We start from the raw sequence: 25,046 nt of genomic DNA, 5'->3' as shown, positions 1-25,046 counted from the left end.
ATATAATCTTTTATTGATATGGAATTAAACAAGTTAATTTAGGTAGCATTATTATTTATATTATATGACTCAGCCCAAATATGAGCAATTTATGCCTTGTAAATTATTTAATTTTTTATTTTTGCAAGGCATATTTTATTGTTGTAGTCTTATAATTATTGTATGAATTTTGGTAGCTAGATTCCCAAATATATCATACATTCAATAGTTCTTTTGAAGGGAATTTCTCTTTTTGTCTATTTCTGCTGTGTTTTGTCAGTAATATATAGAACTGATGATTTACTTGGTTTTATTTCATATCCTAATACTTTGCTGACTCTTTTTGGTATGGCACTGAGTAAGCAAATGAAAGAACAATATGTGCCTACCTTGGAACCCCAGAGAATTGTTCTGGTTTGGGGGCACAGACAATGTGCATTTCTGTCTATTTGCTGAGATAAGCAAAATTTCCAAATGGGGGAAGAGTGTAATGGGGGGCAGGGTTTGTATCCATCCGGGCCACCTAAGATACTGTCACCTATGGGAAAGAAGTTTAGGGACGATTTTTGGAAGATTGGAAAATGAGCATGGAAATTTCACATTTTTCTACCACACAGTTGACAGTGCCCAGCAAAAGCCAGCCCCTCTGGCCTTTGGACTTTAACTTGGTGGGGCTAATGCTATGTAGGAACTGGGATAAATTGTGAGCCTTATTTTTTCTACTTTCCCCTGCTCCAGAGATCTAGGTATTATAGAGCTGATTATGCTCCTATGTTGGGGAAAAATATCTATATGTGTGCTCCTGTTGTGTCTTTGAAGTAAATATTATTATTATTATTTAAAACCCTTACCTTCCTTCTTGGAATCAATACTGTGTATTGGCTCCAAGGCAGAAGAGTGGTAAGGGCTAGTCAATGGCAGTCAAGTGACTTGCCCAGGGTCACCCAACCAGGAAGTGTCTGAGGCCAGATTTGAACCCAAGATCTCCCATCTCTAGGCCTGACTCTCAATCCACTGAGCTACCCAGCTGCCCCCTAAATATTATTTTGTGAAGGTTAATCTGATGTGATAAGGTTAAATGGAACTGGGGTCATAATTACTGGGCCTTTAAAAATAGGGAGGACAAGGCTGGTGGGGAATAGAGCTGTTGGCAGATTAAAGAGATTCCCCAATGCCTTCAGAGCATCAGAGAACCTGAAGGGGTTTAAACTGTAACTGGCTTTACCAGGAGAGAGAAAAAGACCAGAGTAACTATGTTCCAATAGAATCACAAGATCACAAAACTGTAGAGCTGAAAGTCCTAAAACCCCATCAAATTCCCTTATTTAACAGCAGAAGAAACTGAGACTGATAGGAGTAAAAAGTTTATATGGCAAGTAAATGGTGCTTTCCCCCATACTCCTCCTCCCCCTTTTGACATTATTGTTTCTGTTAGTGCAATCCCTACTCTCTCAAGCCTTCTATTTTTTAAACCTTGGTATTACCTCTGACTTTCCTCCTTTTCGTCTCCTCTCTTATTCCTTCAAGCACCAAATGTTTAGTCCCCACCTTTATTTCCAATGCGACTGAACTGGTAGATGCCCCTTGCTAGGGCAGAGCATTAATTCCTGAATTATTGTGAATGATCTTCCCAAAAGGTCTTTTGATATCTACCATCTTCCTTCAATCCACTTTTCAGTCTCTTGTCAAGATGAATCTTTTTTATGAACAATAAAAATGAATACAAACACACAACTACTATAAAAATACCAATCACCCCAAATAACTATAGAAACACAAGTAAAAACAACACAGAAACCATCCTGCAACCAGGGATTCACATTCTATTCTGTTTCGGTCTTTGTATCTATGGTGTCTCATAAATATTTGCTAGATGTCTAATCAGTGCTTGTGGTTGATTGCTGATATGTGCTATTAAGTAGTTAATATAATTTAAATTATATTAAAATTTACAGAGCACTTTTCTCTCATAACCCTATGGAGCTGCTGCTTATATTTACATAATGTCTTAAAAAAAAATCCTTACCCTCTGTCTTTGAATCTATCTAAGCGTAGGTAGAAGGCAGAAGAGCAGTAAGGGCTAGGCAATAGGGATTAAATGACTTGCTCAGGGTCACATTGCTAGGAAGCATCTGAGCTCAGATTTGAGCCACGGATCTCCCATATCTAGATTTGACTCTCTATCCACTGAGTCACCCAAATGCCCTAGATAATGACTTAGGAATTTACACTTTCAAATTGTAATGCTGGAAAAGATTTTTGAGAATCCCTTGGTCAGTAAGGAGATCAAATCAGTCAAGAAATTAATTTATAATTTATATATTTATTTTATTCATTATATAAATTATATATAATATTATATATGACAAATATTATATATATAAATATAATTTATAATAATAAAGAAATTAATACTGACTATTGCCTGGAAGGTCAAATATTGAAGGTGAAGTTTAAATGCTTTAGCCATATAATGAGAACAGAATTCATTAGAGAAGACTTTGATGTTGGGAAAGATTGAAGGCAAAAGGAAAAGGTGATGTCAGAGGATGAGATGGATAAATACTGTCGTGGACACAATGACCATGAGCTTGGATACACTTTGGGAAATAGTGGAAGACAGGATGGCTTGATGTGCTATGTATGGTCCTTGGGATCATGAAGTCAGATAAGACTGAACAGCATTTAAGGTTGTATTTAATTCTATTTGATAAATATTTCCTACTATGTGCAAGGTACAATGTGTTAGATGACAAAGAAGCAGTCTGCCCTCCAAGAGACTGGGAGATATGCCATTCTTAAATAAAGGAGCATAATAACAAGGTAACTTCTAGATGTTCCCCTCATTCTCCCTCACCTCCCATGCCCCCCAAGTTAGTTAGTTCATAAAAACTTATTTCTTCAACTAGACTATAAGCTCTTTATTTTTTAGGGACAAGAATTACATCTTTATCTTCTATCCTCTATTGTACAACCCTGAGAATGTCGATGGTACCTTGTTTAATGGATAAATGGATCAAAATAGCCTAGATGTAGCTTAGTTATTGGAGAATCTTTCTTCCAGTAGGTGGTGTCAGACACCATCTAAAGGATACAGGAAAGCAATGGCCAGAAGCTTCAGGTTCTTTGTTGTTCAGATAAGTGATTCCCAAACTTTTATTCTACAACCTAGTCAGAGAATGTTACAGCTGGGAGGGACCTTAGCGGTCTTCTGGTTCAAGCCCTTCTTTGTACTGAGGAAGAATATAGGACTTAGAGAGGCGAAGCCACCTGTCCAAGGTCATCCCACTACAAAGTGACAGAGATAGGACTTACTGGTCTTTTGTCCAAATAGATGTCAAAACTTTAGCTTGTGGGACACACGAAGCCCACAATACTCAGGAATGCTGCCTGAACTAGAGTAAACTGTAATTGGAAAATAGTCAACAAAATAAATAAAAATAATAAAATAACATAAATATTACATTTTAAAACTTAGTCAATATTGGTCAACAGAAATCCTTATGTATGGATTTGTGGCTCCTCTCTCTGTCTGAATTTGACACCATTATTCTATGACACAGATTTCCATCATTCTTCCACCCAAAAGAGAAGATTATAATTATATATATATATATATATATATAAATTATAAGATTATGGAGTCATTGAGAATGACAATAAGCTAAGATATCTTTATTTTAATACCTAAGCTGATCCACCCTGTTCTCTGGGCTAAAGAAGGATCCAGACAAGGAAAAAAGATTAGCCGTAGACGCATACTTCTTGTCTTACAATTGTCAATGCCATCATTGTCCAAAGTTGGTCTCCAGTAAAATCGTGATGTATCAGAAATTGGTCTTCAAGGCTTTGCTCTTGATTCTCATGTCACTTCTTCCCTCCAGGGCTCTCCCCTTCAATAGTCAGAACCTTCAAATTGTCCTGTTTAGGTTTTATGCATCTTTTGCCACCGGTGATAACTAGATTTCCCCTCTTCAGCAAAATTGTATTGTATTAAGAGCACTGATATGAATTCCACTTCTACTACTTCATTTCTGTGGTTTGGGGCAGATCACTTAGCTTGTCTAGCCTCATTTTCCCCCCCTATGGAATGAAAAAGTTGGGTTAGATAATGTAATTGACCTTGCTACTAGTAGCAATGCAACAAGCCAGAATACTCCTGAAGGACTTATGTAAAAGGATGCTATCCACATTGAGAGAAAGAACTGTGGGAATAGAAATGCAAGCATAGGACATCACTTATCACATCTACATATGGGCATGTGACTTGGAGTTTAGGCTTTAAAAATCACTCTATAGCAAAAATGAATAATATGGAAATAGGTATCAAGTGACAACATTTGTACAACCCAGTGGAATTGCTTGTTGGCTCTGGGAGCAGGGAGGAAAAGAAAACAAATCTTATAAATATGGAAAAATATTCTAAAAAAAATAAAATGAAAAAAAGTTGGACTAGATATCTTTACACAGTTCATTTAGCTCTGAATATGTGTTTCTATAATTTTTCAATCTTTTTGTGTTCTGTCCTTTTAAGGTACTGTATTCAGCTTCAGTTAATTGTGAAACCTATCTTTTTGGACATGGCAGTGTAGGAATTTATTTTACTTCGCAATGAATTTTTATTACAAGGGTTTGTTTTCTTTTTCTTCACTGGTAGAGGGAATTAAGGAGGTACGAGGGAGAAAAATATATTTTCATTAATTAAAAATTACATTAAATCTACAATCCAAAGATGAGTCACAGAACCATAGAATTTGAGAGTTCGAAGGCATTTCAAATGCTGTCTAGTCCAACCATTAGCTGAATGAGATTCTTCGCTGAAACATATTACCTCTTGGCTATTTAATCATTGAAGACCTTTGGTTGGAGGTAACCTGCTATGTTGGTGGTAGTCCATTCTGTTTTTGGATAAATCTGATTATTAGGAAAATTTTCCTTATATCAGTTTATCTTCTATCTTAGAATTGATACTAAGTATTAGTTATAAAGTAGAAGAGTGGTAAGGGCTGGGCAATGTAGGTTAAGTGACTGGCCTAGGGTTACAAAGTTAGGAAGTATCAGAGGCCAGATTTAAACCCAGGACCTCTCATCTCAGGTCTGGCACCCATTGTTCTAGGGATTTTATAATAGATGAAAGTTAGGGGTACAATTACAATTGTTCTGAGCCCTAGGTTAGGAAAATTCCCATGATTTAGAAAGGGTTTGGCTCTCTGCCTTAATATATATTTATATCTATTCCTACTTTTATACATTTCATTTTATTTTATGCATTTTTACACATTTATATCGATCTCTAGCATCTTTTTGGTTGAGATAAAATTCAAGTTACCAAAAATGTTTAGATAAAGAAACAAAAGTATATTATTGTATCTGTTGATGGACAGAAAGGAGGGGAAGGAATGGAGTATTTAATGAGCAGATCATTTTTTTTGGGCACTTACCTCAGTCCTTGAAGAAGTGAGTATAACTGGCAGCATCATCTGGATTCCCTGAGCCTGTAGGATTTATGATCTCCCATGGCATCTCTATCCTCTCCTACAGCTTCGTCTTATTTCTTTTCCTCTGGTTTTTGGTTTTGTATTGGTTTATAACCAAGTTTCCTCAGCCATTCATAGTATCCTTATGCAGTTGTCACTTGAATTGATCATGGACTTTTCTTCTCACTTTGTCTAAGTGTTTGATCTATTGATTTGAGACATGTTTCCATCTCATAAGTAACTTCATTTTGGTGGGGTGGCTTGATCGATATGTATGTATATATATATATATATATATATATATCTATATATATCTATATATATCCTCTCCACTGAAAAGAACAAAGTGTATTTCATGCACACACACTCTCATCTATCTATATATCTATACAATTTGTTGTGTGTGTAAGGTCAAATGAATTGAAATTGGTAAAGTGATTTGCAAATCTGAAAACTATGTAAATTCTATTATTCTTATTCTTATTCTGTATGTATGTGCATGTATACATATATACTTTATATATGTTTATATTTAAAATACATTTACCCAATCAACCTCATTTTAATACACATACATGTGTTTATATAGTATATATCATATATGATATATTATTACATATGAATAAATATGCAATAAATATGGCTCTTTGGAAAAAGTCCTAAAACTTGCTTGTGGAAATGGGCATCAAAGGCATTGCGGCTTATGGGTTTTGGTGAAATGGTTCCATTTTCTGCATTCTCACTGTTTCTCAGATTTTGTAGTGATTAAAATAGTGGGAGTTATAAACTGTGACAGATAAAAGAGTGTTTGGCTTAAATTGTGGCCGCAGAAAATATGGTTTCAAGACAGTGTCTTGTTTTAAATCAAATATAAAGTGGTCACCAGGGAAAAATTACCAAATATGAAATATACCCAAGTCAATTGGGTTTTATAGAGATTTTAATTAATACAAATGAGGAATTAAGAAAGAGAGAGAGAGAGAGCGAAAAAGGGAATAATGAGAAAAAAGGCTAGGCCAGCTCAGGCCAGCCTTAAAAGAGAGAGATCAGTCAGTCTTCAATCCAATCACCACAAGATTTGTCCCAAGAAAAATTCTAGTGTTCAGAGAGACACCAGCTGCCTCCTCTAATTCAGCTTTTCCCAGCTGACTCTCTCTCTCTCTCTCTCTCTCTCTCTCTCTCTCTCTCTCTCTCTCTCTCTCTCTCGACCTTCTGACACAGTCCCTTCTCTCAGCTTTTCATCTCCTTTTAAAGGGAATTTTCTCCTATATCACCTCCCCTAAGTTCTCACATCTACCAATCACAGTAGACATTTTCCAAAGGACAGACCATTCTTAATTCACACCTAAGTAGGCTTAAACTTTTGATTAAGTTCATACCTGAAAAAAAACCTCTGAGTAAGTTCTCACCTCTTTGCTCCTGGTAAATTCACAAGTTGCCTGACCTTTTTGGTACTTAACACTCTTTTGTATTAGATCTAAAAAGAGGCACAGCTTAAGAACTTTTGCCTTACTATAAGTATGGGTTTAAGTATTTTTCATTGTTCAGCAAGGAATTTCTTTCCCTAAAGTATGCTCAAGTAGAGGTGGAGTAGAGGTCTCACATTTCTGATCTAAGTTCCTTCATTGTTTAAAATGGGGAATGGTCTTAACCCAACCTTATGAAGTAGGGTCTGGGAATTTTTTAAGGTTCACAATTTGAAACTTTATATTAGCAAATGAGAAATTCAAATAATGTTCAAATTGTTCTCAAATATATCAATTGAGTTGGAACAAATTTGTCTTTTCAAAACAAATGTTATAGCAGAATTGATTGTAAATATAATACAAGGCAGGGAGTAAAGAAGGTAGAGGAGAGATCAAGCAGCCCTAGGAATATTTGAAGGAAAAAAAGAACACTAAAGTAGATAGAGGGAATCATAGAAGGTTTTGAGAATAAGGTGGACTCTGAGCTTTGAAGGGATATAATGACTTTGAAAGATAGCCATGAATAAGAAGAAAGATGGTCATGAATAATACATACAGAAAAGTAATGTTTATATTTATATGCATTTTATATTTATATTTATAAAATTACATTTATAACAAACTATATAACAAATTAATATGCTATAGATGTCTATATGTAAGACATACATACACCTCAAAATTATATAAACACTAGCTGTTATTATTCTGTGTGTATATACATACATATATGACATATATGTATATATGTGAAAGTATGGATTTAATTGAGTAAATATATATTTTATTTCTGTATATGCATATATGTAATAGTAGTCTCTCAGTAACCGAGGATGACGATTGTCTTTGTGCTCTTTCATCTATAATGTAGATGAATGTGCACAAAAACACTTGTGCGTGAAGGAGATTTAAGTGGAAAAGTCGATGCACAGAGACAGTCCCACTCTCTCAGCTTTGGAAGCCTGGGTCCAGTGGCACGAAAAGTCGTTACCCCTGGAGACTTCCTCAGCTGAATTGGATGGCCGTGTTGTCTTTTGTGCTCCATCACGCCCTAAGCATTCCCCAGTGCTTTGCTGAGTCGCCCTCTCAGCCGTTGAACCTTCTTGTTGGTTTCTTCCGCCTGTTCCGCCGAAGCAGTCTTCACATTCTGGGTGAGCAAAGCCCTGGTTCACCAGGGGTCGATGACCCGATGGCTACCCTCACAAGGTTTAGCCGGCCTGTCGAAGCCATTGCCCGGGGTGTGGCCACTGCCACATGCTAGCAGCTACTGGGAGCCACAAGTGAGAGCTGGGTGTCAGGTGGGGGTCAGAGGCTGGAGAGCTGCCCTAGAAGGGCACGACAAGCCCTCCATACCAGAGATACTCCTCCTCCCTGAGCACCCCAAACATCCCAACATTTATATATACACATACAGAATAACAACAACAATAATAATAGCTAGCATTTATATAGTTAAAAAATCTTTGTCTTCTCTCTTAGCATCAATTCTAAGAAAGAAGAGGAAAAAGGGCTAGGCTATCAGGATTAATGACTTGCCCAGAGGCACACAGCTAAGAAGTGTGTGAAGACAGATTCTCAAAATTCTAAGTCTGGTGCTCTATCCATTGTGCTACTTTCCTGCTCTTCATTTATATTGTTTTAAGGTTTGCAAAGCCTTTTTATCAATGTCAACTCCTTTGACTATGCATACATTCTACTAACTAGCTACACTGGCCCACTTTGTGACATCCCATTTCCCCTGATATCAGCTGTCACCTAGACTTTCCCCGGGTTGCCCCTTAGTTTCCTTGGCTTTAAGATTCAGACCAAATCAACCTTCTGCAAGAAACCTTCCCCAGCTGCTACCTGAGGTTTCTTTCCATTTAATCTCCATACAGCTAATTGGCAGGGCAAATAGTGTTACTTGGTGTCATGACAATCTGAGTTTGCCTCCCTTAGATGCTTCTCTTAGACACAATTTCCTCTTCTGTAAAATGAGGATAATAATAACACTTGCCCCAGAGGGTTTTTATGAGGGTTAGCTGGGATAATATATGTAAAATGCTTTACAAAATTTAAGTGCTATATAAATGTTAGCTATTAAATTATTAGAAAATAGAACAGTTTATAAGTATGAATCTCCCACAAACTACCCCAGTAACTTCTTTTAAACTTTTGGGGATTTGAACAAAAAATTTGGGGGCTATAAACAAGACATAAGCCCATGTAACCACTATCAGATTCAAGAATACCATCTTAGAACATAGTTATTTGTGGTTGTTCAGTCATTTCTATGGTGACTCCACTTAGGGTTTTCTTGACAAACAATGGAATAGTTTTCCATTTCCTTCTCCAGCTCATTTGACAGATGAGAAAACTGAGGTAAACAGGGTTAAGTCACTTGTCCAGATTCACACAGCTAATAAATATGTAGGCCAGATTTGAACTCAGAAAGATAAGTCTTCTTGGTTTCAAGCATGGCATTCTATCCACTGAGACACCTCACTGCCTAAGTGAGTTAAGCATTGCTTGGAGCCCAGTTAAACATTGCCTAAAGCGACAAAGGAAAGACTTAAATTTTTTTTTTCTCCAGAGGTCTTGTAAAATGACCTCATTGTAGAAAATCCTCACTAGACTGGAAGCCTGATGGGCAGTACAGACCTTTAACTGATACCAGGAAGGAGCAACCCCAACTCCCACACCAAGGAAGAGGACTTTTCAGAGTTGTGGACATAAAAGACACTCAACTGGCATCACCTCATTCTTTTATTTCTTGTTGCTGCATTTTCCTCTAATTCTGTATGGGGGAGCTCTCTGCTCCCCTCTTCCTTTCCATTATTTTCTCAAGCTCATTCCACTGAAGAAAGATCAGAATTCTTATAATATCCTGTAGGTCTAAAGATTGAATTTTTTGTTTTACAATGTGATTCTAAGTAGGATTAAGAAAAAATAGCAAAGGGAGTCCATCAAACCCATGTGGTTCCCCTAGTGTTTGCACTATGGGCAATCTAAAAGAATTCTTCTCCATGTGAAAAAAACTTCTTATGGCATTTGGGCAACAAATTGGAATTTTAAGTCTTTTTAAAAAATTATTTAATCTTTGTTTATGCCCTTAAAACACTATAGCCATTGTCTAATATTGACATATCCTCTTTTATAGTAAAGAAAAAGAATGAAGCAAAACTGACTGATAAAATAGTTACATTATTTGGCCATCATCTTCCCCCATACTTTTTTCAGTTAAGTCACTCTACTGCAAATGTTCTGGATTGCTCTAAATTAGACTTCTGGCTCAACCCATATCACAGGGGTCAATGATATCTTCCTATTATTATTATGTAATAATAATTTGTGAGTGCTCCCTTTTAGGGGGCAGAACCTAGACTAGAGTTCCCCAGGTAAGGTTGAGGAAAAATAATGAGGAATACAAAGGTTGAAGTTAGAAGGGCCTTGCCTATAGGTAAGGGTGAGGGGAAAAGATAAGAATCAAAGACACAGTGAAGATGCAGTGTGAGGTCAGAAGGACCTCATTGCTGGTGATTATGAGAGCAATTTAATGTAAAGTGGTTACGTCTTTTAAAGGTACAAACCACAGAAAGTAAAAACAATCATCTGTGAGAAAAATCCATGAGAAAGTGTAACAATAATGTAGATACAGCACCTGGGGTAGGAGATGTGATGTTGAGCGACATCCAGGTTCATGGCATGATCAAATCAACAATAACATATCTTGCCAGCAATAACATGTATTAAGCCTAAAGAAGGTGAAGGAGAGGGCACTTGGACCCATTCTCAGACAGACTCTGAATTATGAACCTCTTGATGAGGACACTCAGATCTTTGTCTTAGATGGACTCTAAGTTATCGACCTTTGACAATAATTTTTATTGTTATGAAGAAAGTGTTTTGTTGAATCTTAAAGCACTATATAAATTTAATTCAACAATAATATTTATTCTGTCCCATCATGAGCAAGTCACTATGCTAGGCACTGGGGGATATGCCATGAGAGAGAATAAGCATTTATATAGTGCCTACTCTGTGCCAGACTGGGGCAGGTAGGTGGCATAGTGGATAGAGTACTGAATCTAGACTCAGGAAGACCTAAGTTCAAATCCAGTCTCTGACTCTAACTAGCTGTGTAATGCTGGGCAAGTCACTTAACTCTGCTTCAGTTTCCTCATCTGTAAAATGAGCTGGAAAAGGAAGTGGCAAACTACTCCAGTAATTTTGCTAAGAAACTCCAGATGAGGTCAAGAAAAGTTGGACAGACTGAAAAACAACTGAACAATGATAGATTTTAAAAAGTAGGTGCAAATAATGACTTTGAAAGATGGATAAGAAGAATATAGTCAGCATAGCTTGTACAGATAAATGGACATAAGAGATCACAAGTTGATTTTGGGGGAGTACAAATAGTTCACTTGGGTGAGAATTTGTAAAAAGGAATGATGTGATGTCATATTAGAAAAATAGGTTGGAGCCAGATTGTGAAGAGCCTTAAATGCAGGTTCAGGAGTGTGTATTTCTATAGGCAATTGTGAGACAAAGTTTTTGTGCAAGGCAATGAAATATTCAGCCATTTGTTTTAGGAAGAGGCAATGGTGGAGTAGAAGGAAAAAGATGAATGTAGGGAGAACATAATGATAATAGTCAAGATGGGAAGGGAGGAGGGGTCTCTTCTAGGTGGTGGCCATATGAGTGGAGAGAAAAGGACAGTTGTAAATGATGTCATAATGTTAGAATTAAGAATTTTGGGGAATTATATATAGAGAGTGTGGGAGAGGGAAGAACACAAGTATCTCAAAGGCTATAAAGTGACTGGGAGGACCACAGACTTAGAAATATTTTGGAGAGAGATACACATAGGGCTGGAAATGATAAGTCCAATTTTGAATGTGTGGACTTTAAAGTGCCATTGGTATATTCAGGTGGAGATGTCCAGGAAGGCATTTGCAATATATAGTGGAATTCAAAAGAGATTAGGCAGAAGATACAGATTTGGTAGTCAGAATCATATGTTAGAAGGACTTGCCTTCAGAGTCCAGCTCATAGCTGAATTACTTATGCAGAACTGATAATTTGGCAAAAGAGAAGAGATATGATCACCAAGGAAGAGAGGATAGGAGGAAAAGAGAAGGTCCAGGATAGAATTTTGAGGAGTGCTCATATTTAGGTAATGGAAATGGATGATCCAGCAGTGATGACTAAGGAATGGTCAGATAGGAGAACCAGGAGTGACCAATGTCACAAATGTGGATGAGATGGTCAAATAGTGTTAAGATATGCAGCAAAGATATGAAGGAGAAGGACTGATAAAAGGCCTTTGGATTTGGCACTTAAACCTTTAAGAGAGAGTTCATTTGAGTATTCTTGGTCATTTGAGTGCACGGGCAGAAGCAGGTTGCTAAGGGGTGAATTGTGAGAGGGCAATGAGAAAATATAGGCAATGAGTGTTAGTGGTGCTCTCTGGGATTTTAATAATGAGAAGAGTAGAGGCAGACTAAATGTATGACATAATCAAGTGGAAGTTTTTTTTTTTTTGAAGGATAAAGGACATCTGAGCATGTTTGAAGGCAGAGAAGGAGCAAGCAAATGGGGAAAGGCTGACATGAGAGGGCACGTGATATTTGATGGGGTCAATTAACTAAAGAAAGAGAAAGTTGGCTCAAGTAGAATAGTAGCCTTAGCAAGGAAAAGGGATACTTCATTGATTATTATTAATGAACTCCCGTTCATGAGACATAGCCTTGATTTTTCTCATTGAAATGGGAAGGGAAGTAATCTGCTCAGAAGAGAGAGTCTGGAAGGTTGGCAGGGGCTTCAAGAGGGAGCAGTGCTTTTGGAATAACCAATGGGAGGGATGTATTAGAGTCAATTTGAGAGAGAAAAATGTCCTACAATAGAGAGAGCATGAAAGGAAGTATGATAGAGTTCATTGTTGTTCAGTCATGCCTGACTCTTTTGATAGCCCCCCCCCCCTTTTGGGCAAAGATATAGGAATAGCTTGCCATTTCTTTTTCAGGTTCATTTTACAGATGATGAAACTGAGGCAGAGGATGATTTGCTTGAAGTCACACAGCAAGTAAGAGTCAGAGATCAGATTTAAACTCAGGAAGATGAGTCTTCCTGACTCCAGGTTCAGTGTCTTACCATCTAACTGACCAATTGAGTCAATTAGAGATAGATTCATGCTGTTTAATTTTGCTAGTTTCATGTCCTAAAGGATATACAGATATCTTCATTCTTGAGGACTGTGGCCAAATAGTATAGTTTTTTGTTTTTTCAATACCTGGCCAGGTGTTTTGAACATCGCACATCTACAAGAATAATTTCTTGATTTTAAAACAGCCAGTCAGTGAACTGGTCGGTTGTAATTTGTGGTTGGTGTGTGATAGAGAGGATGGGCCACTGGGTGGCGCCATTGCTCTAGAGGTATTCACTCCTACACCGGGCACTGAGGAAGCTGGAGTTAATGGAGAAAGTTTTAAAAAAAGATCCATGCCCTTATATGGGAGGCAATTTTGGGACCCAAAGATCTCAGACTGCCTTCCTTTCATGTTTTGGCATTTTATATTAATAAAGGAAAGAGCACTGGATATGGAGACTTGCTACTTTCTGCCAGTTGGCCAAGTCACCTTCTTTGGGCTTCAGTTTCCCTATGTGTAAAGTGAAAGAGATGGATGAAATAATCTCTAAGGTCTTTATGATTTCCCCCTTGTTCTGAGAATTGGATAGTGGGTGGGCTTGGTATGAGATAAAGGGGATTTTTTGGTCTTTTAGAAAGTTATTTATCAACAAGCATTTATTAAGTACCTACTATATACTGGGCACTGAGTCAGATGCACAGTGGTGGCACAAAGATGAAAGCAAAACAGTTCCTATTCTCCAGAGGCTTATATCCTATAGAAGGAATGATCAGCTATTCTTTTTTTTAAACCTTTGCCTTCTGTCAGTACCAATTCTAAGAGAAGAGAGGCAAGGTCTAGACAATTGGGGTTAAATGACTTGCCCATGGTCACACACCTGTGAAATGTCTGAGGTCAAATTTGAACCCATGTCCCCTTAACTCCAGGCCTGGCATTCTGTCCACTGTGCTACCTACCTGTCCCTCTGCCATTATTTTTCAGTGTCACCCATTCCCCTACCTTCATCTTAATCTTTCCTTTACCCCTATCTTCATCTTATTTCTTTCCTGAGGAAAATAGAAAGAAAAGGAAGGGACCTGATTTAATGGGAAGAATGTTGACCCAGGAGTTAGGAAACTGAGTTTTAAACTTGTTTCTAAGACCAAGCTGAGATGATTGTTATTCATTTTATGCAGGTATGCCATTTCTACCCGCTTATAAGTCATGACTTTAAATTATTGTTATTATTTTAAAAATTACATTGAAAATAAATTATTGTTATTATTATTTTTAAAACCTTTACCTTCCATCTTAGAATCAATACTATGTATTGTTTCCAAGGCAGAAGATCAGTAAAGTCTAGGCAATGGGGGTTAAGTGACTTACCTATGAACTTTCTGAGTCCAAATTTGAACCCAGGACCTCTTGTCTTTAGTCCTGGCTCCCCTGAAAATTGTTTTTTTTTATAGATGGTAGGAATTATTTTTAATTGCCAACTCTGTCACATGGTTCCTCTTATGAATAGCAGCATGCTTTTACAAGTTGCATAACAAACTCTGGAGTATTACATGAGTGTGCAACTGAGGTATTTTTGTCTGGACTCTAAATAGCATGTATTGAACAGAACCTATGGTATTAGTCTTATTAGAGAACCAAATGCTGATTAAACTAGATGGGACATTTTCCAGATGAGGAAAAGTGACTTGACTTAGGTCATGCAACTAGCAATAAACTCTAATCAACTGAGGTAGATAGTCTAGAGGTGGTTAACATGCATGTTTGCTAACCTGCCATTTTGTGTGAAAGAGCTTAATTTAATAGTCCAAGGATCAGGCTGGAGATGGGAGAGTAGGCATTATGTCTTGGATTAGGGCAATGAAAATACCGCTTTCCCCCCTTCTTTTTATTTATTTTTTCAATATAGACAAATCTATTTTATTTCCCTTCCATTTCACCTTGAAAAAGAATTAAAATCATATTATAATAAATAAGCATAGAGAAACAAAACAAATTTCCACATTGACCATGTCTAAAAAATATGTGTAAATCTGTACCTTGAGGCCATTGTTCCTCTGTCAGGAGGTGACTACCCTGTTTCTATTGGTCCCGTTGTATTCTACACTAGTTAGACCACATTTGAGTACTGTAGTCAGTTCCGAGTACCACATTTTCATTAGAATCTGATAAACTGGAGATAGTCCATAGGAGGGTAACCAGAGTGGTAAAGGGCTTTGAGTTCATGCCAGATAACTGGCTGGAGGAAGTGGGAATATTTAGCCTGAAGACGAGAAGTCTGATGGGGGAATGATTGCAGTCTTAAAGTATTTGAAGGGCAGTCTTATTGCAGAGGTATTAGTTTGGGCAATAATGCAGGGAAGTTGGAAAGTGGTAAAAAGACTTCCTAGGAATTAGGGTTGCCCCCAAACAGAATGGGTTGTCTAGAAGGCATTACTAGTTCCCCTCACTGGATGTCTTCAAATAAAAGTTGGAACTCTTATTGCGTGTGTTGCAAAACAAGTTGTTTCTCAAGTAAAATGTACTAGATGCCTCTAAGATTCTTTTTAACACTGAATTCCCATGCTTCTGTGACTTCTTGATTCCTTGGATCTATATCATCCCTTTCATACTGCATCACTCAGCTTGGATTCTGGGAACATTATTTTGGTGGAGATATGGAACTCAGTCAAGGCACTATTGGTGGTGGTGGTGAGTGGAGAGACTATGAATACCTTTAGTAAAAGAATCACTAATAGATTTGGGGAGATTTTTCCCATTAATGCTAGCTGCTGGTCATTGTAGATAAATGTGGAGCTGACTGGCTGGGATGCCATGAATTTAGCCGTCTTGATTCTTCTTTCTGAAACTGTTTTCCTAAAGATGATATTAATGATGAGAAGACATAATTTGGGCAGATGTAATTGGGATGCTGACTGATGAAGTTTTTTTTTTTGGCCTTCCTCTTAATGCTATAGATCTTTACTTAATGCACCCAATAGATTATGTCACGAAGGGTCGCTAGCTTGGGAACAAGCAGCCTCATGGCTTGGGGTGGTCAGCAGAAAGGAAATGCTATTGGCATTTCAAGGCCAATAGGACAGTTAATGCATTTAGAGCTTTCATTGCAGGGAGGGAGCTTTTCTAGAAAGTCTAATTAGGGGAGACAGATTAGAAGAATGCACTCAGGAAGAATTGGAAATGGAATTTTTGTTCACACACATACTCCACAAGAAAATATATATTTATAGGAATATGTATACTTATATATGAGAGGGACTCAAACTAAAAGCAATCTCTTCTTCCTCCTCCCTTCCCAGCTTAGGAACAGAGATAATAAATACAAACAGGCACAAGAAATCAATGTCTATATAAATAACTGCTCTTCTTGTCTTCTCTATAGTCTAAATGCGGATTTTAATAAAGTTCAACATTGTAAGCATTTTCTGGGTTGAGGCGCTGCTGACTCATTCCTTGAATCAAAGCCAAGCAAACAGAACACAGGCAGTCCTAGCTACATCCTGGAAGGCCCATTTTCTTCCTTGGAAGGAATAAATTCTCTGCTCCTTACCCCTTTGGATGTTCATCTTAGCGTGGAAGTAGGTGACATTGTATGTGGGAAAAATGAATAGAAAAAGCAGAATTAAGCTTGTTCTGCATAGTCCCAGAGGACAGAAGAAGGAACAAGGGAAATAGCAAATAGTTAAAATTTAGGTTTGGAATAAAGAAAAACTTGGCAAGCAAGAGTCATCCAAAAGGAGGAGCTGTCTCTGGAGGTAGTGCTGATTTCCCCACTGGAGCTCTTTAAAACAAATTTGGGTGGCCCTTTGTCACGTGGGAAGATGAGAGCCTCATTTTTAGGTGTGGATTAAACCAGAGCACCTACCTGTTGCTTTTTAAAATAATTTTTTTTTCTGTATTGTTCTTTGTTAAGAGTGAATACGCATGTAAAACCAAACCCTCCAAATAAACTAAAGTGAAAAATCACATGCTTTCATCTGCATTCGAACTCCAAAAGTTTTTTTCTCTGGAGGTGGATAATATTCTTCATCATAAGTTCTTCAGAGTTGTCCTCTACTTGTTCTTGATAGCATCTCCTGGTTAACTATGGGCGTTAAGAGGACATATGCCATAGTGGAGAGAGAGCTGTCCTGGGATTCAGGAATGAATCAATCAAAATAAATGAGAAAGCATTTATTAATAAATTGCTATGTGACGAACTGGAGACACAAATGGAAAAGAAAAGACAACTGTGCTCATGAGTTCATACTTTAATTGGGATAAACAGCAGATAAAAGGAAGTTTAGCTGCAGGCAGATGGCAAATCCTGATAGTCTTTCATTTTACTAGGTGGGAATAGTCTCGTCTCATCCCAACCATGTGAGCCAGAAGACCTGAGTTGAAGTCCTATCTCTGATACAGACTGTCTGTAGGTCCTGTGATGTTGGTTGAACCACTTAACTTTTTGATGCCCTGTATAATTCTCTATGACTTTATGTTGTAGAGAAGATGTTGGCCCAGATACCTGGGAAAGATTTTTTCATTTGGGAGTTCCCTGCATTTATGAAATCACAGGCCCATTTCCTATCCCTTTCCAACAGAGGCCATTATAGATCAATGGTTGGTCATCTTACTCTTAAAAGCTCTACGTAAGGAAAGCCTCCTCCATCTCTCTTCTCTGGATACTTAGGAATGAGGGAAGCTACAATGAAAATTATGGCCAATCTAAAACAAGGCAGTAGAGTGGGAGTTGTGACTTCTACTTTAGAGAAGAAATTGAGGCACAGAGGGTGTGCAACTGAATAAGGGGTGCCCATTGAGGGGGCTGATAGCATTTAGAACAAACGTAGAAGCTGTCACTTGGTCTTGGTGTCTTCTTTGTCAGAGGGTTGACTTTACATTTAGTCTTAAATTTGGCCTCTTGTCTTCATTTCTATTTACTGTTGCTATCAGGATAGAGTGGTAACTTTCATCCCTTCAGGGTAGAAGATTTACAAAGTTTTCCTCCTAACTAGCTTTAAGATAGGCAGTTCGAATATTGCCCTTATTTTATAAATGAGCAATATATGCCTTGGAGAAATAAAGTAACTTAAAAAAAGGTAAAACCTTACCTTCTGCCTTGGAATCAATACTGTGAATTGATTCCAAAGTAGAAGAGTGGTAAGGGCTAAGCCAGGGTGGGTTGTGATTTGCCCAGTGTCACACAGCTTGGACATATCTGAGGCCAGATTTAAACCCTGGATTTCCTGTTTCTGGGCCTGGCTCTCAATTGAGCTACCCAGTGTGGGAGTATGTTTTGATTTGAACCTAGGACCATCCATCCCTAGGTCTGGTTCTCAATCCACTGGCCCATCTAGCTCACCCAAGCAATATTTTTGACATTTAAAATTTTATTTTAAAAATTTTGAATTTCAGAAATGCTAAATAAAACCATCATTTTAATATACAATGTGGAAGATGAGAGAACTGATTATTCATGGAACTACAAATCTCTATCACGCAGAACTTGACTTGCTTTAAAAATATCTAATTAATCCATCTTGTGACTTTTAAATGTCCTTCTTATCTGTTTTTCCTTCTGCTCTCATCTCACATTTTGGAAGTCAGAATTTTTCCTTAATTCCCTTCTCCTCTCCTCTCTTCTTTCTCTTTTCTCTCCTGATTAGAAAAAAAAGAAAAGCAAAATCCTTGTGGCAATTATGTATAGTTAAACAAAACATACTCCCACACTGGGCATTTAAGTCTCATTTTATATCTTGACACCATCACCTCTCTGACTGAAGGTCAGTGGTGTACTTCCTCCTGAGTCTTCTGGAATTCTGATTGGTCATTTCATTGATCTGAGTTTTTCAGTTTTTCAGATTTGTTTGTTTTTCCTTGTTGCTATTGTGTATATTGCTCTTCTGCTTCTGCTTACTTTAGTCTGAATAGGTTCATACATGTCTTCCTAGATTTCTCTGAAACTATTCCTTTCCTCATGTCTTATGGCACAGTGGTATTCTATCATTCACATACCATATTTTGTTCAATCAGTCCCTATTTGATGGACACTCCTTTGGCTTCCAGTTCTTTGCCAGTAAAAAAAAAATGCCACCATATTTTTGTTTGTTTGTTTCTCCTCTACCCCCCACTTCATCAATCCCTTTGGAAAGTGACACAACTTGTCAGCTTGTGAGAGAACTGGACAATCTTATGACTCCAAGATCGGGCCTTTATTTATTATATTATATTTTTCTTTTAGCCTGTAAGCTAGTACCTCCAATGGAATTTTATTAGAAAACCTGAACTTGGTGTTACCTTCTTAGAGAGGTCTCTAACCTTTTGGTGAGGGGAAATTAGTTTTTTTTCCTCAAAAGCTTTTGATCATTCAGGGTTGGACTTGGTAGTTGAATGGCACAAAGGAGAGAGTGCTGCCAGTGAAGCTCAGGGTCTAAGGAGGGACAATGAGAGAACGGAATTGTTTACAATGAATTCTCTGGGTGAAGCAGGTAAAACATTGGGTAATGCCTGAGAACTTGCTTCTTTCTCTGCTTGCTAGAAATTCTGGACCAGGAAATATGACCACTTTAGTTAACTTGGAAATTTGTATGAACTCTATTGGTAGAGTCTGATCCACCAGTTAGAAATTCCTATTTTAGGATTGAAGGATGAAAATATGTGCATAGAGAAAATAATTTTGTTGTTCAGTTGTGTCTCTGTGACCCCATTTGGAGTTTTCTTGGCAGAGATACTGGAGTGATTTGCCATTTTCCTTTTCCAACTCATTTATAGTTAAAGAACCCAAAGCAAACAGGGTTAAGTGACTTGTTCAGGGTCACATAGCTAGGAAGTGTCTGAGGTTGGATTTGAACTTGGAAAGATGGATTTTCCTGATTTCAGGCCCAGTGTTCTATCTACTGTGCCACCTAACTAACCTCAGAAAAGGGAAAAAAAGGGGATAAGAATGTTTATCCTCAGAAGGCAGGTGTATGATGTAGGGGTATGAGCTCTGACAGAAAATCTCATCTTTGATGCTTTCTATCTGCATGACCTTGGGTAAGTCATCCCTAGGTAAGTCTCTAGGTTTCAGTGTCTTCATCTGTACAATAGATGACCGATAGAACTCTTTCCATGGTTTTAATCATCTGGCTGGGAATCCTTTGGCAGAGGGTTATAATCCCTATGTGCAAATCCTTCAGTTAGTAACCCTTTCTAGTTATGATCTTTCTGTGCCACAAACATGGTAGGCACAGATTTTCTCTGCTTTAAGGAACCTTGACAACTGAGGGTGAGTACCTCAAACATGGCTCTCCTTTTTATGATCAGGGGGTTCCAGAGCTTCATTGGCCCTTTACCATTCCTTGTTATCTCTTTCTCTGGGGACTAATAGGACAGTTGGGTGTTACAGTGGATAGAGTACTAGACCTGGAGTCAGGAAGACTCATCTTCTTGGGTTCAAATCTGGCTTCAAACACTTACTAGCTGTGTGACTCTGGGCAAGTCACTTAATCGTGTTTGCCTCAGTTTCTTCAAGAAACAAATGACAAATCATATCAGAATCTTTGTCAAGAAAACTCCAAATGGGGTCATGAAGAGTCAGTCATGACTAAACAACAGTAACAACAACTTGGAACTAATAATAAAGTCAACATTACCTTTATTGTTCTTCAGGGTGAGACAATCTACTGCCCTAAAACCCCACTCCAAATCTGACAATTAAATTGCAAACTGCTGAAACCAGAACTCCCTTCCATGACTACTGTTCCCTATTCTCTCATACTCATCCAGTTTAGCATTATTCTTTCCTTATCCAATTTTTCTTTGCTCTTCTTTTATCTCCTTGGGCACTCCTGTTCTATTTTTTTTAAATCCTTACCTTCTGTCTTAAAATTGATATCAGTATCAGTTTCAATGCAGAAGAGGAGTTAAGGAGTAGACAATTGGGGTTAAGTGACTTGCCCAGGGTCACATAGCTAGCAAGTGCCAGAACTCAGGTCCACATACTTCAGGCCTGGTACTCTATCCACTGAACCATCCAGCTGCCCCTCTCCTGTTCTATGTTAATGAGACTCTCTGCAGTTTAGGGAGACTGGTGCTGCCACCTTCCCTAGAAATTACATACATATATATGTATATAATATTTCTGCCACAAGCTCCTTGAGGTCAAGGATTCTTCTGTGATATCTTTTTATCCCCAGCAGTCTACTATGGTACCTGGTACATAGTTAATACTATTGATTTGAATGGCTAGACAAAAATCTAAATTTATAATGCAGATAAATTAGGAAGCAGTTGCATTAAAAAGACTTCATTTTTAGAAAAAGATTCACTGGAGGATTTCTTTTACAGAGTGAATTACTAGATATTATTTACTTGATTATTACTTATTATATTGAAATAATTCAGGTTCCTGTACAACATTTCAGGAACATGCCTATTGTGCAGAACAAAATGCATTATATCATTGCTATTTTTAGTTTTATATTTTTGATGAGTAGTATATTCATTTGGACATTATGTCTAAACAAAATTTTGCCATCTCTTGCTGCTAGAAATCTGGTGATATGGCAGATGTATAGATGTCTATAGATAGTCCTTTTGAATTTTTGCCAACCTATTTACTTGGGGGATAGATTTTTTCCAGAAGATGGATTTTAGGAAACTATTTGTAAGACTCTGATGTGATGCATACTTATATTGTGCTGAATGTAATTTTCTAGTCTGATCTCATCTATAAATCTCAAGATTTCAGAGAATTAAAGAATAGCATAAAATGGTATATCAAGGCAGAGTTTGACTTCAGTTTATGTTTTATTGCTTAGTTAGAGAAGAGGACCCTAAAGATGTATCATACCCACATCCACAGATTTCAATGGTTTCTTCCTCCCTTCCCTCTTTCTCTCTCTCCCCCCTTCCTTGCTTCCTTGCTTCCTTGCTTCCTTGCTTCCTTGCTTCCTTGCTTCCTTGCTTCCTTGCTTCCTTGCTTCCTTGCTTCCTTCCTTCCTTCCTTCCTTCCTTCCTTCCTTCCTTCCTTCCTGGCTATGATACAGAGTGGTTTGCTTTTTCCTTCTCTGGTGGATTAATTTCCCAAGGTCATATAGCTAGTAAATTTCTGAGGCTCGGTTTGAATTTAGGTCTTCTTGATTCTAGGCCCAGTGCTCTACCCACTGAGCCAGCTAGCTGCAACAACAACAACCATAACAAAAATCACTTTCCAGTGACTATCTCCTCCCCTGATACAATCTTCCTTCTCACAAATAAGTCTAGTCAATCAAAAAGAATCAACACAGACTGGTCATGTTTCAAAATATCTCATTTCACACATTTAGTCCATGTCCTCTCTGCTGAGAGGAAGAAGGCATGTTTCTTCTTCAGGGTTAAGTGAATTACATAGGGTCATAGCTGGTATGGATCAGAGGAAACATCTTGGGCCCCCATGACAGGCAATCTTCCTCCCTCCAAGGCCAGCCCTCTATCTGCTATACTATGTTTGTCTTGATAGCTCAGAGTTTAGCTTGTATGAGCTGAACTGAAATCCACTGGGAAATGTCTTGCCCATTTGGAGCAAAAATGCGGGAGAGAAAGAGGACATTTCCTAATATTGATTTCACCATGTTAATGAGCAAAAATAGAGCTTGGAAAGAATTTAGGAAGTGTGGGCTCAAAAGAAGTTCAGCCGAAGGCAAGGAGGAATTGAACACAGAACTCATGTGTTCAGTCCTAGAACTAGGTGGCGTGTTGGTTCAAATAAGCCTTGGGTCATTTCTGGTCTCAGGAAGAATGAGTTGGACCTGCAGCCTCCCTAAGGTTCCCAAACCCGTCCTGGCTCAGATACCAAGAGTTGGCACATTCAGCTTGGGAAGCAACATGCACAGCTGGCTTACACAATCTGAAATCCCTTTAATAAAGCAAATCTAGTGTATCTTTCCAGAGCCAGCTTCAAATATCTCTCATCCTCCTGTAGAAGGAATTTAATCATTTAATGAGATAATGTACATGAAAGCACTCTGAAAACCAAAGTGCTGCATATAGCCCTTGGCTTAGACAGACATGGGTACACTTTGAGAGGTTGGCTTATACCCCACAATCACTGAGGTACCCAAGCATTGTGCCCTCAGGATACTGGAGCCAATTACCTCAGTTTTTTTAAGCAAAGCAGATTCTTCTGACACTTGTGGTCTTGGGCAGTTTCCTGAGAGGCATAGAGAAATTAAGTGACTTGTTTGAAAAAAGGTTTATAGTTGCTCTTTTTTTTTTTTGACATCATTATTACTTCCCAATGACTTCTCTTGGCCCCCAAAGAATTTCTCTTTTAACAGACAAGTTTAGCCAAGCAAAACAAATCTAACTGTTGGCTATGTTTGAAAATGTATGCCTCATTTTATCCTTTTAGCCTAGCACCTTTCTGTTAAGAGTAGGAGGTATGTTTTACCATTAGCAGTAGGTAATGAGGCCGGATTTGAACTCAGGAAGATGAGTCTTCCTGACTCCAGACCACATGCTCTATCCATTGGGCCACCTAGCTGCCTTATTCAATCAACATCCTTCACTAAAATCTTCCTCTGATGCCTTATCTTTGTTATGAAGGTGACCTTGGCTGCTAAAATGCTAGGTCAGTGGAATGCAAACTCTAGAATATTCTTCAAAATTAGAAGGACCTCAAGGACAGTCCTGACAAGACTGCTATTTGAAGACTAGACTCATTGAACACAAAAAATCATATCACCAGAGAGTTGGTTCTGTGTGACTAATTTTTTTTTTCTTTTTAACCATAGAGGGGCTTCCATTTGCATAGGAAAAGGGAGTACGCACACTGGGGAAATAAAGGATCTTTTGTAGTATTCAAGCAGTATGTATTTTAAACTTAATAACAAAAATCTCTTGACACAACTTTCCCCTTAAGAAGCAGAACTGATTCTCTTAAGGGCTCTCAGGAGTCAAATTTCCCTAAAAGACCAAAAGAGAAAGGAAGATTGATGTGGTGGCTTGGTTAGTATAGGGCTGCTTTTAGACAGAGACATGTTGTCTTGCCCATTAGACTGAACTCTTTGAAAACAGAGATTATTTTTTTTTGTCTTTCTTTGTATCTCCAGCACTTGGCACATTGTCTGAAATATAATAGGTATTTAATAAATGCTTGTTGATTTAAAGATACAGGATAAGGCAGCTAAGTGGATAGAGAGCCATGCCTAGAGATGGGAGATCCTGAGTTCAAATCTGATACTTTCTAGCTGTGTGACCTTGGACAAGTCATTTAACCCCTATTGCCTAGCCCTTACCACTCCTTTGCCTTGGAACCAATACACAGTATTGATTCTAAAACAGAAGGTAAGGGTTTGTTAAAGAAAAAGATGACCTAGCATTTTAGGAGCCAAGGTCACCTTTGTAATAAAGATAAGACATCAGAGGAAGATTTTAGTGAAGGATATTGTTTGAATTGTTCAAATATTGTTTGAATAAGGGAGCTAGGTGGCCCAATGGATAGAGCACATGGCCTGTAGTTAGGGACTACTGAAGGAGGGGAGTGAAGGCAGTACTTTGCTCTGAATTCCTTAAAATCATTACTATGCCAGAAAACAACAGCCTCAAAAGCTAAAATTGAACTCAGAAATCTGCCACTGTACCAATATTTGGAATGCTGAGGATTTAGGGAAAGGAGGAGGAAAGGGCATTGACAAAGAACTCAGAATTGGAGTCTGAGAGATACGGATTTTGTCCTTCCTTTTGCTACTGACTGCCTCTTCTTCCTCTTTTCTCCCTGATAGTGGCTTTACTTTTTCCTCTGCTTTGTCACCATGGGACCTTGAAGACTTAGAAATTGATTTCTTCATCAGATTGGCTGAAGTAGGAAGACATATAGAAGTAAATTACCTCCATAGACAGATAAGAAAAGAAATAGGCTGCTCAACATTCTTTGCTCTTCTCCCTTTCTCCCTCTTTTCTTCCCCCTCCCACCTTTCACAATCAACCCAGATTTTTTTTTTTAAAGTGTTCCTTCCTCCCTCCCATCAGGTACCAGGGAGGTATAATGTGGGGACTGGAGC

Source organism: Monodelphis domestica, chromosome 7 (assembly GCF_027887165.1).
Source record: "Monodelphis domestica isolate mMonDom1 chromosome 7, mMonDom1.pri, whole genome shotgun sequence".
In the NCBI taxonomy this organism is placed as follows: Eukaryota; Metazoa; Chordata; class Mammalia; order Didelphimorphia; family Didelphidae; genus Monodelphis; species Monodelphis domestica.
Note: the sequence above shows the minus strand (reverse complement) of the source record.